The sequence below is a fragment of the Gossypium hirsutum genome, chromosome A08 (assembly GCF_007990345.1).
Source record: "Gossypium hirsutum isolate 1008001.06 chromosome A08, Gossypium_hirsutum_v2.1, whole genome shotgun sequence".
Taxonomy (NCBI): Eukaryota; Viridiplantae; Streptophyta; class Magnoliopsida; order Malvales; family Malvaceae; genus Gossypium; species Gossypium hirsutum.
The window spans coordinates 115,776,428-115,794,009 of NC_053431.1; the positions used below are offsets into that span (position 1 = coordinate 115,776,428).

General features: G+C 31.3%; 1 long non-coding RNA gene across 2 annotated transcripts; it reads left to right on the forward strand.

Moving 5' to 3' along the window:
• Positions 1 to 4,580: 4,580 nt before the first annotated feature.
• LOC107931701 (uncharacterized) lies at positions 4,581 to 6,788 on the forward strand. 2 transcript variants are annotated; one of them, XR_005899828.1, is made up of 3 exons: positions 4,898 to 5,110; positions 5,372 to 6,160; positions 6,298 to 6,788. It is a non-coding gene; the product is annotated as an uncharacterized lncRNA (long non-coding RNA). The 2 variants fall into 2 exon arrangements; XR_001693292.2 differs by lacking the exon at positions 6,298 to 6,788 and having other exon boundaries at positions 4,581 to 5,110; positions 5,372 to 5,670.
• The last annotated feature ends 10,794 nt before the right edge of the window (positions 6,789 to 17,582 follow it).

The following is a 17,582-nucleotide window of genomic DNA, read 5'->3' on the forward strand; positions in this document are numbered from 1 at the left end:
AACTCTTGTAATTTGCAGGATCTTGGATTCATAGGGCTGGCATTTACTTGGAAAAGAGGTAATACCCATGAAGGAATTGATCGAGCCTTAGCAAATGATTCTTGGATCTCAGCCTTTCCGCATACCTTAGTTTTTCATCTTCCGCTTATTAAATCGGACCATGGACCCATTCTTATTGCTATTAATCTTGATCTTAGCCTTATGAAAGGGAGACCTTTTTATTTTCTCACAGGATGGATAAGACACTCAAAATTTAAAAAACTGGTCTCTACTAAATGGAGGTTTATAGGAAATATGGCTGACTCTTTATCTGATTTTACTTTACATGTCAAATATTGGAACAGGTCCGTTTATGGATTTATATGCATGCGCAAGAGACAACTTATGAGGTCGCTTGGGAATATTCAGAAGGCCATGGATTGGTCTTCCTCTAGTAGGCTTATTGACTTGGAGATGGAGGTTTGGGATGAATTGGAAAATGTGCTTAATCATGAGGAGCTCCTTTGGAGACAAAAGGCTAGATGTGACTGGCTTCAGTTCGAGGATCGGAATACCAAGTACTTTCATAGCTGCACTATGCAAATGAGGAAATTTAATCATATTTTGGCTTTACACACAAGTAGTGGGGAGTGGAGTTCGGATCAGAGTGTTCTCTGGGATGAGGCAACCAGGTTTTTTGAGAAGCTGTATGGAGAAACTCTTACTTCCATGAGTGCTCTTCCTTTGGATTTATTCCCTCGCCTCACAGAGGAAGACATAGATTTCTTTAAAAAGCCGATTTTGAATGATGAAATTAAGAAAGCCCTCTTCAACATGGCTCTATTGAAGGCTCTGAGAAGTGATGGGTTTCATGTGCATTTTTTCAAAGTCAGTGGGATTTCGTTGGAGGGGCAGTTTGTGAATGGGTTTAGGGAATTTTTATTGGTAATAAAATTAAGGAGGATCTTAATAATACGCTAATTGTGCTTATTCCCAAGAAAGAGTGATCGGAGGATTTCAGTCAATTTTGGCCAATCAGTCTGTGCTCGGTTGTGTATAAATTGGTGATGAAGGTGATCGCCAATAGATTTAAAATGGTGTTCCTGAATTATATTTCATCCGAGCAAGCTGGGTTTATCGCGGGGCGTAACATTTCAGATAATATCATTATTGCGCAAGAAATTATTCACTCGGTGTGCAGTAGGAAAGTTGGCAGAAATTGGATGGCCGTCAAGTTGGATCTAGAGAAAGCTTATAACAGGATTAGTTGGGACTTTATTAATGTGACCCTTGTTGCTGTTAGGGTTTTCGGTTCCTTAGAAAGGTAATTATGGGTGCTATCTCTTCATCTACTATGCAGATTTTATGGAATAGGGTTCCATCTCAGTTCTTCAAGCCTGTGCGGAGGATTAGGCAGGGTTGTCCTTTATCGCCTTACCTTTTTGTCCTTTGCATGGAATGGTTAGGACATATTATTCGTTCTAAGATATCAGCAGGAAAGTGGCATCCAATTCGACTTTCTAGGGCGGGGCCGTTCTTATCTCATCTCTTTTTTACTGATGGCCTTGTTATTTTTGGCAAAGTAGAGATTGGCCAAGCTCTTTTGTTAAAGGAAACCCTTAAAAGTTTCTGTGACTTTTCTGGACATAAGGTCAGTGCAAGGAAGAGTAATATGTATTTCTCCAAAGGAGTCGATGATAGTTTATGTGATCAGATTAGCCATTTCTTTTGTTTTTAGAAGGTTCTAAATCTAGGGAGTTATTTGGGGGTGTCTCTCCTTCATGATCGGGTTACTAAAAGTACTCTGAACTTTATTGTTGATAAAGTGAGATGTAAACTTCAGAATTAGGAAGCCAGGAAACTTTTCTTTGCGGAACGGGTCACGCTTGCCCAATCAGTTCTTCTCACCATTCCTAACTATTTCATACAGTCCTTACTTATTCCGAAGGGGGTATGTGATAAGATTAAAAAGATTGCCAGACAGTTCATTTGGGGAGGCACCACGGGACATCCTAAAAATGCTTTGGTTGGGAGTCCATTTGTCAACCTAGATGTTGTGGAGGGCTTGGGTTACGGCATCTTTATGATTAGAATAACTTTTTCCTTATAAAAATTGGGTTTAATCTCATCTCTCGAAAGGATGCTCTATGGATTCATGTTCTTCATTCGAAATATGGATAGAAGAATCAACTTCTTGATACCATTTACAGAAGCAATTGTTCTCATCTTTGGCGTTCCCTATCTAAAGTGTGGCCACTTTTTTGTGAGAACCTTATTTGGTCTATTGGGGACGGTTCATCAATCCATAGTTGGAAAGATGCTTGGATTCTTGATGTTGGTCCCCTTTTGCCTTATGTTCCAGCTCATTCTAGTCTTAATTTAGAGTGCACTGTGAGAGATTAGGTTCTCCCTGATGGTACTTGGAATTTGGATTTGCTCCGTTTATGGTTGCCTGACGATATGATTATGCGTATAGTTAGCATTCCCCCTCTGCATCCTGATGGGGTAGATAGGATCATTTGGGCTCGTTTTGGCTCAGGGTCCTTTTCCGTTCGAAGTGTTTATTGAGCCTTAAAAGAAAGTTGCTGAAACTATTTTTTTTAAATTTTAAAAAACGAGGATCGACTTTAAAAACAAAAATAGAGTCACCACCAATCCTTTTTGTTTAGGTGTGATTAGATCACCTAATAAAGCATTTTATTTTATTAAAATATTGACTTTGGCCTTCGAAAATCAAGAAAATGGGTTCGAGAGTCAGTTACGTACGAGAAAGGACTAGCACCCTCACAACGCCCAAAATTGGTACCTAATTGATTAATTAATGTCCTAATGTCGAAAATTTGAAAAGATTTTTTAATATAATTTCTTTTAAAAGCATTTGAATAACTTGAATTGGATGCTAAGATACTCTTGTCCCGAGGAAATAAAATATCATATCCAGCACGTTAGGATACGACCTTTGAAACCCTCAAAATCAATATCATCTCTTGATTTTCGAAACTCATGCGTTGAAAACTCAAAAGGGATATTTGGCTGTTTGGTCAAACAAAAAATTGAAACCCAGCACGTTGGGGCACGATTTCTCGAATTTCCAAACACAAAGTAATGCCTTGTTTTTTTAACCTAAAAAAACATGGATGAAATTTCGAAAGTATATTTAGTTATTTGGTCAAATGGAAAATCGAAACCCAGCACGTTAGGGCACGATTTCTCGAATTACCAAACACGAAATATTACTTTGTTTTAAGAAGTTTTTAAATAGGAGCGATTATAAAAACGATGAAATACGATTATTCGGTTTGTTTGAAGTAAAGAAAATGAAATGAACAATTTTAAGCAAATAAGTTAACAATTTCAATCCTAATCCAATACACGAAAATGAAAAACAAAGCAACTAATATGGAATCATACATGATTAACATATTATACAAATTATTGGCAATAATATAAAGATACAAATACGCAAATCAAAACACACCCAATGATAATACACTATTTGACATTTCTAAATAAAGATTAACGAAATAATAAAAAAAATCGATTTAAACAATGAAACAAAAACTTTTAAACGGTAATAAACAAATGTTAAAACAGATAAACTTGAAATCAACAATAAAACAAACAATTTAAAAATAAATTATATGTATTTAAACAAATAATGCATGCAAAAATTTAAAATAAATCATAAAATAAATAAATAAAAATAATACATAAAATATAAATTTTAACATATAAATGCATTTCAAAATAAGTATTATAAGGAGGACTTTAAGATTAGCGCTAAACAAAACAATTTACAATTAAAATATAATATAATATAAAATAATAATGTATAATAAAATATAATATAAAATAGTAATGTATGCCCATATAAAGTTTAAAACAAATGATATACATGTTAGAAAGTTTTAATATAAATAAATTATATAAATACAACCATATAAAAAATATGCAAAGGAATATATATGAATAACAATCTATATAATATGAAATCAATGATCACACAAAATAATTTGAAACAAGATTTATTCATCAACAGTTAATAATATATATAGAGTGAAAAACTTAATATAAATAATATATAAAAGAATAACAATATAAGAAAATGCTTGAAATAACCAAAATATATAATTTAAAATTGAGTCCTTAAAAGAAACAAATAATATACATAAATAGATTTAAAAGAAAATATACATATATATATATACATGTAAATAAATTTAAAAGAAAATATCCACATATAATATGAAATCAATAATGTGTGCTTAGAGTAAAATTAATTTAATGCATGTATAATAGTCATTGGTTAAATATCATATAAATCTTTAAACGTAGAAATATATAAAGAAAAATTTTAAATAAATAAATTGTAAAATAGAACAATTTAAAAGAATATAAATGAAAGTATAAAATAACAACTGGGACAATGCAAAATTAATAAAATAATTCAAGATAATATGTTAAAAGATGAATAACAAATAAATTTTAAAAATAAAAGAATTACAAAGGATAAAAACATAAGCTGAAATAAAGAATACTCAATTGAAATAAAAATAAAACTAAAAGGACAATTTACAAATAAATAAAGCAATAAAACAAAATTAAGGATTAAAATACAATGCGCACAAATGTCCGAGGATTAAAAATGAAAATGTCTCAATTTAACTATAGACTAAATTAAAACTGCGTACAAACCTCAGGAAAAGAATTAAAAATACAAAAGAAAAAAAGGGACCCAATCGAATCGTCAACGTGCAAGAGAAGGACTAAATACGTAATTCACCCATTTAGGATAAAAACGCGTGGATCCTCATGGGTACCGGGTCGGGTCAAACCGGGTCGCTCTGTGCGATGTCGTTTTGAGGCCACTGAAGTAGGGCCCAAACGGTGTCATTTTTCCCTCATATAAACAATATTTCCTTTAAAAAAAATGAAATAATCAGCCCTTTCAAAAATAAAACCCTAGCCCCCTTTTATTTCCCTCAATCCAACCCAAATCTCCCCTCTTAATGCCGATTTGCCACCATGAACGGCAACCAGCATGCCCGTCTTGCGGCTACTTTTTTAGCCTGAAGATCCCCTCTACGCCTCGATTTTAACGAAGCAAAAGGAATCCATAGCATTTTGTGAGGTAAATGTCTCATTTTCTCTTTGTTTTCAAATGCATGTAAACCCTAATGAAAGACCAATAGAATCGAAAGAAAATCAGAAATTTAAAAATTTTGATTACTTTTTTTGTATTCAGTATGCGTTTGTAAAAAAAAAATACAAGTCTCTAATATGGCTTTATATAGCCCAATGAAAAATGAAAATACTATTTTGCTTCTTTTTTCTGTTATTTTTCTTTTTCTGGATTTCTTATTTTTTGTCGTTTTTTGGCTTCTTCTCGCAGGTTCTACTGACGCGGGGAATGCCGTACGGAGGAAAAGGCTATGGTGACGTGGAGGGGCCGTTCGTGGGAGCAGCGGTGCAAGGGATGACTAGGGTTTCAGTTTCTGAAACCAATGTTTCGGTCATTTGGGCCGGTCTTAGGATTGGGCCATTGTAATTGGGTCTGGTTTCAATTGGGTTTAGGGTTAAATTTGCATCTGGGCTGGTATAAATTTGGTATTTGGGTTTATTGTTTGTTTATTGGGCTATAAGTGTAAATGAACTGGACTGTTTTATTTAATTTGGATTTATGATTTATTATTTTCGGGTTTTATTATTATTTTATTATTTTTTTGGTTCTGGTTTTGGTGTGGGCTCGGGCGAAATGGGCCTATTACAAAAGTTCCTGGGGTCTCTCTGATAATGCTTGGAAGCCCGTTTGGAAATACCAAGGTCTACAGAGAGTTCATTTTTTTCTTTAGCTTGCAGTCAAACAGAGGCTTCTTACTAATGCCGAGCGATCCAGGAGAGGGATTGGGCATAGTAGTGTGTGTCCTCTGTCTGGGCATGATACTGAGGATATTCTACATGTTCTCCGCGATTTTCCGATGGCTAAAGAAGCTTTGATGCTCATTGTTCCAACAGAGAGGCGTTTCAAGTTTTTTTTAACCCTTTTCAAATTTGGTTTTCTACTAATATTTGTTATGATAAGTTGCAGGACAAGGGTATTACCTGGTCTTATCTCTTTGGGATCGTTGCTTGGAGACTTGTGGAAGAATAGGAATCTTCTCATCTTCCAAAACATCAATTGGTCAGCTTATGAGACCATTAAGCCCTCCCTCAGTTCAGCTCAACACTTTGAACCGTTCCTAGTTTAAGCCAAATCTACTGCAATTAATCCTGGAATTCATCATCACTTGGCTAAAAATTGGGTCCACTTGTTTTCAGATGAAGCAGCCACTAGAGATTCAGGAAATGTCGCAGCGGGAGGCATGATTAGAGATAGGAACGGCAATTGGATTCTGGGGTTTACTCGCTATTTGGGTAGATGTTCACCTCTGAAGGCAGAACTTTGGAGCATCCTTGATGGTATTCTTATTTTATTAAGTAAGGGTTACAAAAAAAGTCTGGATTTAGACTGATAATCTTAAAGTGGTAAAGGCATTGTCCGTGGAAGTAACAGTGGACTCAGGCATTACCATTCTCAAAAGAGTTAAAAAGACTTTTGAGTTCTGAAGGACAATGAGAAATTGAGTATGTTTTAAAAAGACTTTTGAGTTCTGAAGGACAATGAGAAATTGAGTATGTTACCAGGGAACGTAATTTAATTGCTGACCACTTGGCAAAGATCAGTCTTTCTTGGAAGTCACCCCTCCAGCTTTTTGAAGTTCCACCTGATTTGGTGGTTTCGTCTATTAAGCAAGACAAATCTTTTAGGATCTCTTAGAAGGTTTTAAATTTGTTATTTTGTTTATTTTTCACCAAAAAAAAACACCCAACCAATTAAAAATTATGAAGTGACACAAACTAAAGTCGTATAAACATTCTCATGTATTTATTTATATAAAATATTTCCAAAAAGAGTAATAAAAGAAACACATTTATAATTTTTAAATATATATGAGATCCAAAAAATATATTTATTAAAATTTATTTCTATAATATATTAATTATATAAAATTTAAAAAATATGAAATTTAATTTATTTATTATTTATATTATCTAAATTATATACAAATAAAAATATGTGTTTATATAAAATATAAATTAAAAGTTTCCCAAAGTTGATGGGTGAATATCAATGGTTAACATGGCCATATAGTTTTTTTTATGCCATGGTTGAGCCACATCAGTATTATTGATGAAGGTACGTACATAAAAAAAATATATATATAAATACCAATAGCTTAGACACATTTGTTAGATGAAATATTTACTAAGAGTCACTGTACAGTTATTACAAAGGAAATATAGACGTAAGGGTTAGGGTAGGATGTTTGGTTTTTAGAATCTTACTTGCAACCTAAGATCTTGTTATATATTGATGTGCATGTGTGTGCTTCACTGATTAATATCCAAGGAAAAGAAGGCATTTGTTCTAAATTTTTATGATTCAACTAATCCTCAATTAAAAATAAAATCTAAGAATACACCTGGCTAATAACGAATATAAGTTTAAACAAACAAATAATATAGAAATTTGTGATACATACTGTATAGAAAATAAATTATGATGAGGGGAGTATATGGGATAATTAACATTAACTTCATCTCATTATCCCAAACTACTGGGACCACTACTTTCTTTATCCAAAACATGGAGTTAAATTTGTCTTGTAATACAAACTGGTTAGTCAATTTCGTGCACATTATACTCATTATTCATCTCTTAACTCAGTAATTTAATATGACGTATTTACATTGTTCACTCTTATAATATAAGGATTTGTTTACTTGAATTTAGCCTCTAATTTTATATATAGTCTTAATGAGAGCACTTTTTTAAAATTACCTACCTAATATACTATATTGTATTGAATATGATAATTAATAGTCAGTAAAATTCTCTAATCATCTGCCTGCAACTGCAAGAAACACGTTTTAAAATTTTAAGTTTTTTTTAATCTTTGAAAATTGAATAAAAGGTTGACTATTCACTTTCAAAGGTCAATTAGAACTCAAGGCGTGATGGATAATAATTACTGCAATTTTAATGTCTTCATTTTTCCTGCTGAGAAGGTCAATTAAAACTCAAGGCGTGATGGATAATAATTACTGCAATTTTAATGTCTTCATTTTTCCTGCTGAGTTTTGGCCTTTTTAGGAAATTAATAGGTAAGAAATATATTAATAAAAAGAATTGATGAAAGGTAAATAAGGATTTAGTTGAAATATAAAAAATCATCATACTTATATATTTTTTTTCATAATTTCTCCACTAACTTTAAACACTTAAAAAATAGCATAGATAAAATGTAAATAACTTAAAGTGGTATATACTTTTCTATAACTTTTTATATATTAATATTTTAATAATTTAACTGTTAAATATATTAAGATATTTTTACTTTGTCATGCATGTAAATTTTTTAATCGATCCAATATCTCTATAAATATTGTCTATATTAATCTATATTTAATGGCTAAAAATTCTTTTACATAAAATATTTATATGGATTGAACACGTAATTTAATGGTTGGATTATTAAAATATTAATCGTATAAAAAATTTAAAAATGATGTAAAATCACTTAAATTTTGCAATGATATAAATAGAATCCTTCAAAATAATTTATTTAAATGTATTTATATATTTAAATAACAATTGAAGAATGACTTTTAAAAAAAAAATCAACAGGGAGAATGATTACATATTGGTTAATAAGTCCCCTTCAGAATAATTGTAAGAGAACACATTAAAAAACAAACAAAAGATCAGTGGAATTGGAATAATTGGCAAAACAATTTCAGTTTCAATTTCATCTCCATGAATTTCAACAATGATGGATATGGCTAAATCTCCGCCAAATTAAACTACATCTTTCCCTATTCATGAAATTTAATCTATAGTTATATTATTTTGGTAAGTGATTCAATTATTTTATTCAAAGATAAAGAATTATGTATGTAAAGTCAATCATTTTATGACACATTAAAGCAAAATAGAGATATAGCGGTGGAATTTAGCTGGGTTTATAGGAGAAATGTCCCTAGATCAAACATTTAGCGGTATTTAGGGATGTTTAAACATTTAATTAATCAGTTAACTAAATTGAATTAGTATCAATCGAATTAATCAAACTGAAATATTTTAGTTAATTCAATCGTTAACCAGATTAACTGAATTTTTTTTGTTAACATTATTATAAAACATATAAAAGAAATAAATTTATAATGTTCATTTGACCGAATTAACCGAACTAGTAATAACCTAATACATATAATATATAATATTATTTATTAAGTTTGGTTAATTTGATTAATTACTCGATTTTAAACCGAATTAATCGTTAACCGAAATTCTAAAAAATCTTTAATCAACCTCCGAAAAAATTAGATCGATTAACCTATCATTAACCGAATTAAATTGGTTTAATCAGTTAGTTAAATTTTAACTGAATTTTGAACATCCGTAACTGTATTTATAAAAAAAAGTGCTAGATTCAAATCTTTAGTGGCGGTTATGTTCAAAAACGTTGGGAAAACCTAATCCCCTAATACGGGATATTTGATTTACCACGAAATTGTTTTAGCGGTATAATTTTTGCAGTGTTTACTCAAGTAAGTGCTCATGTACAAACGCTATAAAAAATTATGAGTAAAATAAATGGTTTTTTTTTAATTGTTACTTTTTTCACATAGTTTTGGTGACATTTATAACTAAAACGGCAGGATATGTTTTATGGTAAAATTATTTAACTATATATATTACAATATGTTCATTAATTATTAGAAAAAATATAATTATTTTAAAATGATATAATTAGAAGAAATAAAATTAATTTAGAAGAAATCGATGTAAATAATAACATTCATTTAAAAGTTTTCTTTTATATAAATAAAGAATAAATGATAATTTATATTAAAATTTAAATCAATATTTTAATAAAATAATTTATAAAAATATTGAATTACTTTATAAATCATATTTTCATAATAAATTTTCTTCCTTCCCATTCGTATTTTTAATCTTTATTTATGTTTGACAATTTTTTTCATATTTAAACAATAATCTAAAAAGAAATTAAATTTTATGTTATCATAAAAATAATGTAAATAATTTTTTTTGTCAACTATGGTATCCATCGCCGGTAGTAGTTACTAATCCTCTCACCACAGATGTTCTCTAAAGAGGAAAATAATTAACTATGAAATATGCTCCATTTTTATGGGTAGGGATAGAATCCCCTACCTCATGACTAAGAAATGAGGTGAGCAACTACCACATTACACCTTATGGTTAATATAAACATATATTTTTTAAATTCTTATTCTTATGTGTTTATATAATTTTCATTTTTATCAACGAACATAAGTGGATTTAGGGGGTTGACAGGGACCCTGACCCCAATTAAAATAGAAAATTTACCATTTTAGCCTTTTAAATTTTAAAAAAATTTAAATTAGTAAAGATTAAATTGCACTTTGCCCCCTAAAAATGATAAAAATTTGATTTAATCTTTTAAAAATTATAAATATATAGACAATTTAATTTCTACCCACCTACAATTTTTTCCTAGCTTTGCACCTATCAACAAATGCAAATTTTAAGGTCTGCTTCGAGACAATGTCATTTTGAATTGCAAATTTTATAATTTAGCGACACTTTTGTGTTAAAATGTTGTGAATAGTATATCCATTTACATCAATCAAGCTTTCTTCTCCATGATTCCCAAAATCAAGTTCTAAAATCCGAACTCCTAAATCCTTAACCGCCACTCACATCTGATCATTGCTCCATCACCATTATCGTATGCGTCTGTTGTTCGCTCAATTGACTTCCATCTCTATCGCTCACTCAGTTGACTAGCATCTCTATCACTTGCTTAATTGACCATCCATTCCATTGCTCGCTTAGTTGTCTGCTCGCTCCGTCGCTTGCTTAACTGACCATCCATTCCATTGCTTGTTCAGTTGTCTGCTCGCTCCATCACTTGCTTCGTGAACTGCTCCGCTGACATCTTCGCCAATATTACTTGTTATTGGTTTGCAAATTTAGCAAGGGTAAGTGGTTCAATATTTTTTGCCATCCCATTTCCCTTTTTTTTCCTTCAAAAATATTGTTTGTTACAAATTTGGCATGTAAATGACTTACCATCAATTAATTTGAATTTATATATTTCCTCTATTTATTTATCAAAATTTATATTTTTCTCTACTTATTTTTTAAAAAATAAAAATCATCTCTTTATTGTGCACACGCGCACACACATATATTGTTGACCTAAACTAGTTGCTAAACCATAAGAAACAAAGTATGCATAAGTGTAAATAGAAGTGGGCACTTTTACTAAAATTGTGACAACTACAATAAAACAAGAGAGTAAAATTGTTTATGCAATTCAGGTTCCCTACATCTGTGGAGCTTAGCTCAGCAAGATAAATTCACTATCTTTGAAACAAATACGATCAATAATCCTAGTTTCAGCACACCACAGTGAAGAATCCCCACTCTTGCATCTAAAAGACTATAACTCTTATTAGGGTCTAGTGCCTTAAGTAGTTTATTCGTCATTTATACTTTCAATTTTTTTGAACAAAATTGTTTAAATAAAATTTCATTATTCACAATAAGTATCATTTGTATTTGCCCTCAAATAGTTTTGCATGCAAAGAAAAATGTAAGTAAATATTGATTATTGATTACCAAAGGTATAATTAATACTAACTTTATTGATTACCCAATGTATAATTAATCCTCAGTTTGGAAGTCCATGGTTTGATTAATCGAAATTAAGAAAATTGGTCAAAGGACTATTATGTCATCTATCAAGACTAAACAGGGAGATATATTGTGTTGGGTATCAAAGTGGTTTACTTCTAGAATATAGAGATAAATATGTAATTGTCTAGATTAACAATGCATCGGATTAGACCCAAGTTGAATTAATCCTAGATCCGTTTATAGATTAGTTCATTTGTGATGTTCATAGTGTGGCTTATCTCAAACCTAATTAAGTGATTGACTATGTGCGCATAACTCGTATGCTTTGATATATTAAAAGTCTGAATTCAAATAACTAAATAGCAAAAAGTTGGTATGTTAGGTAAACAACTTTTGCATGACATAACTTCATTTATAATAGTGAAATTCATAGCCTAATAAAGGGTAAATGATATCTTTTGTAATACCCTTAACCCGTATCCGTCGTCGGAATAGGGTTTCGGAGCATTACCAAGTAATTGTAATCTAATCATTCATTTCAAACATCATAAAATGATTCAACATTAGCATGCATAAAGTATCTTAATAACCCTTTGAGAGTTTGAAAACACTTTAGAAACGATCTGAGACTAAATCGGGAACATTTGAAAATTTTTGGAAAAAGTTAGAAAATTTTTAACTGCAGGGTTCACACAGCCGTGTGGGCATTCGAAGTAGGGACACACGGCCATGTCCCAGCCTGTGTCTGTGCCCGTGTAACTTGGGCCACATGGCCAGGCAACATGCCCGTGTGCCAGGCCGTATACCCTTTGAAATGGCCTCGCACGCCATTGTGATAGACGTGTATCTCACATGCCCGTGTGCCTAGCCATGTGGACCTAAAATGAGCCTTAAACAAAAAATTTACCAATTCCTATATGCTTGGACATTAAACAACTCAAAAACCATTCGTTTAACCTGTTCAAAACACGATCAAACACATTCAAAACATGCCAAAATAATCATCCTAAGTGCCTAACCAATGTATCCTCATTGGTACCACATTTATATCATCAATTCATATCACCAAAGCATTATTAAAATCCAAATTATAAACATACCAAATTCAATCCATTTTGCCTAGTTCATAAGCACTTATACATCAACTTAAATTCACATGCACATATCTAGATTTGGTTCAAATTACCATGCCATAATATGGCTTCAAACACAAACACATGTTTATTATATATACCAAACTAACATTACACTTATAACCTCCTTTACAATCCATCTACAAAATAACTATCATTTAGACATCCTAAGTACATGTCGACACAAAAGATAAACATCACCACATTTGAGTTCGGGATCGTTGTTGGATGTTGAATCAGTGATCAAAAGTGAAGTACCTAATTTGCACACAGAAAAACAAAATCGTTTGCTGAGTAAAACTCAATGGTATTTCAATAATCCGAACATGTAAAGACAAGATAATATAGTATGCACAATTGAATTATAAACACATATTAATGTCTAGTATCATAACTATCATATACTAGTCTTTGTAATTCATACATATTAGCATATCACTTCATATTATATTCAATTTACAAATGCTATCATATTTCATTTGTTAAACAATGTCCCAATTCACACAATTGCTATATAAATAGCTATTCACATATCAAACCACATTTATTTGTAAAAGGGCATTAGGCATTCAATATTCAATTCATGAATACATCATTTCATACCATACTCAATTCTCATCACTTGCTATATAATATCTTTTCACAATTTGATCCAAATATCATTTAAACAATAACATTATCTATTCCATTTCCAATTCATGAGTACATAACTCATGTATCTCGTTTTTATGTTTCAAATCACTATCCCAATTTCAATTCACATACAATATCATCCAATATCAATCATAGTACCATTTATTTAATTACCCTTATTAACACGACTCAGACTTAGACAGATACACAGATCCAACCAACACACTAGTTTGGCACCTAGTGCTTCATCGGATCAATCCGAAGTAATATGCGCTCAGCGCTATATACATTGACACTTAGTGTCTCATCGGTTAAACCGAAGTAAATTGGCACCCAGTGCCTCATCGACTCGAGGTCGAAGTAATCCCTAAACTCTTCCTATCCTATGGCATGCCATCTATATCTGACTTAGCCCGATACAGTTAATAGGGTTTAATTTCACATTTCAGATATAACCAATATCCAATACTAATTTTTTATATAAACACATATATACACATAAATTAAATTCAATCTATAATAATCAATATCCAACTTTCACATTAACACATATATTCATTTCCATTCAATAATTAGTACATTCAATATGTATCTACCTTTTCAATCCATTTCAATCAATTATTAAAATGTTAATTACTCACCTCAACAATTACCATATGCATTAAATTGAATTATAACAATTAACAACTAAATTTGGATTATAGAAATACAGACCAAGAATTTCGAGCTATTCGACGTCGATTTTATCTTTCACCTTTTTAGTCGAGGATTCTGGTACAATGTTAGCTACGAAATTAAAACAATTAAAATTCATCAATACAATAAAATTTCAATTTCATATTAAATTTTGAATATTTAAATTTTTACTCAATATTTATCTAAATTCCAATTTAGTCCCTAAATTGAGACTAATTTTTATTCTTCACATTTAATTCTATATTTTCATGCAAATTCCACTTTAAACTAAATTTTGACTCCCTATTTTCACTTAAACCCCTAAATTTCAAAATTTTTACAATTTAGTCCCTAACCCTCAAATTTTACAATTTGTTCAACAATTTAATCCTTTTCCATTTCTAACTTAAAAATCTATCAATTTATTCTCTAATACAAAAATTATTCAACATTGACAACACTTAAAAACTTAACAATTGCTAAAATTTCAACATGGCTTGGGTAACTAAGTACCGAGATTCTAAAAACATAAAAATTACAAGAAAAAGGACTAAATTGACTAACCAATTGAACTTTGGAAATTTGGAGCCTTAAGATCGTGTGTTGCCTTCTTTTCTTCTTTCTTTTTCTTTCTTAGTTTGTATGGCTTTCTCTCTTTTTTTATTTATTTTATTCTAAATTAATTAATTATTATTATATAATATATATACATTTATTTATATTAAGTTTTCTTAATATTATAATACATTTTAACTTTAACTATTATAATATATAAAATAAATTTACACATATAAGTCACTAATACCGTCCACTTAATGGAATAATGTATAATTGCTTCGTTTGTCGCTTTCTCAACACTATGACTACGTCATAGTACTTTCACTAACGAAACTCGCGTATTACGCAACTCTTTCACCTCACACGCCAAAATTTCAACCGATTCTTCTTCATATGAAAAATCAGGTTGAATCTCAATATTTTCAGTCAAAATAACGTGAGATGGATCCAACCGATATCTTCTAAACATTGAAATGTGGAAAACGTCATGCATTTTCTGTAGTTTCGCAGGTAAAGTTAAACGATATGCAACTAGTCCCACTCTTTTCGTTATCTCATACGGTCCGATAAAACGAGGACTTAGTTTCCCTTTTTGACCAAATCTCAAAATTTTCTTCCAATGTGAAACTTTAAGAAATATTTTATTGCCAACAGAATATTCAATATCTCGACATTTTAAATCTGCATATGATTTCTGTTTATCGAAAGTTGTCTTCAATCTATCTCGAATTTTCTTAACAATGTCTTCCGTTTCTTAAATTAATTTCGGCACAATCATTCTTCTTTCACTTAATTCCATCCAACAAACAAGTGTTTGACACCTATGACTGTATTCATTCGGAGCCATTTGAATACTTGATTGAAAACTATTGTAGTATACAAATTCGGCCAAAGGTAAGTTACGATCCCATCCCGATTCAAAATCAACAACACAAGTACGAAGCGTGTCCTCAAAAATCTGAATAACACACCCAGATTGTCCATTAATCTGTGGGTGAAAAGTTGTGCTAAAATTAAGTCGCGTACCAAAATATTCGTGCAACTGTTTCCAAAATCTCAAAGTGAATCGCGGATCTCGATCAGAGGTTATCGATATAGGGATATCGTGTAATCTCATGATTTATCTAATATAAACTTTAGCAAGCTTTTACTATGAAATGAGTTGATTTCATAAGTCAATCAACAATCACCCATACAACATTTTTCTTACTTGTTTATAAAGGTAACCCAGTTACAAAATCCATCGTGATACGATCCCATTTCCATTCAGGAATAGAAATAGGCTGAAGTAATCCGGTTGGAACCTGATGTTCTGCCTTAACTCGCTGACAAGTTAAACATTTAGCCATATATTTGACCACGTCTCTTTTTATTCCTGGCCACTAATAAGATTCTCGCAAATCGCGATACATTTTCATTTCTCCAAGTTGCAAAGCAAAAGGACTGTTATGAGCTTCACTAAGTATCAACTCTTTTAAATTAGAAACATTTGGAATACAGATTCGATTATGAAATCTCAAGCAACCACAATCATCAATGCTAAAATTTTCTACTATACCATTCTGAACAATTTCTCTTTTCTACGTCAACTTGTCATCATCTAACCACGCTAACTTGATCCGATCAAATATCACCGTTTGATCTTTAATTCAGCCAATAGGCTTTCATCGTTATTGATACTGAGTTGAGTAAACATTACTCGCAATCCAACCGCTACTTTTCTACTCAATGCATCAGCTACAACGTTAGCTTTACCAGGGTGGTAATCAATAACACAATCAAAATCTTTCAGAAGCTCTACCCAATGATACTGCCTCAAATTCAACTCTTTTTGAGATAGGAGGCATTTGAGACTCTTATGATCAGTATAGATATGACACTTTTAGCCGTACAGGTAGTGTCTCCAGATCCTTAGAGCAAAAACCACAACAGCTATCTCTATATCATGCGTCGGATAATTACATTCATGCGTTTTTAACTGACAAGACGCATAAGCGATCAATTTCCTGTATTGCATCAAAACATAACCAAGACTGCTCAATGAAGCATCACTATAAACGATAAAATTCTTTCCTGATTTTGGTAAAGTCAAAACCGGCGCTTCAGTCAACATCTGCTTCAATTTCTCAAAGCTTTCTTAACACTGATCATCCTAGACGAATTGAACATTCTTATGTAACAACTTTGTCATCAACAAAGCTATATTCGAAAATCCATTTACAAATCTTTGATAATAACCAACTAGTCTAAGAAAACTACGAACCTTTGATACATTCACCGGTGCTTTCCACTGAACAATTACCTTGATTTTTTTCGAATCAACTCTAATTCCATTTGCCAAGATAACATGATCCAGAAATACAACATCTGGTAACAAGAATTCACGCTTACTAAGTTTTTCGTATAATCGTTTCTCTCGTAACACTTGCAAAACAATTTTGAGGTGTTGCTTATGTTCGGATTCAGATTTCGAACAGATCAAAATATCATCAATAAAAACTACCACAAATTGATCTAAATATGGTTGGAAAATACGATTCATGAGGTCCATAAATGTCGCCGGTGTGTTCATCAACCCAAAAGGCATTACTAAGAATTCATAATGGCCATAACGTGTACGAAATGTTGTCTTCGGTACATCATTATCTTTCACTTTCAACTGATAGTAACCTGATCTTAAATCGATCTTTGAAAAGACAAAAGCTCCTTTTAGTTGATCGAATAAGTCATCAATATAGGGTAGAGGGTATCGATTCTTAATCGTCAACTTATTCAATTGCCGATAGTTAATAAAAAGCAGCACCGAGCCATATTTCTTTTTGACAAAAAGCACTGGAGCTCCCCAAGGC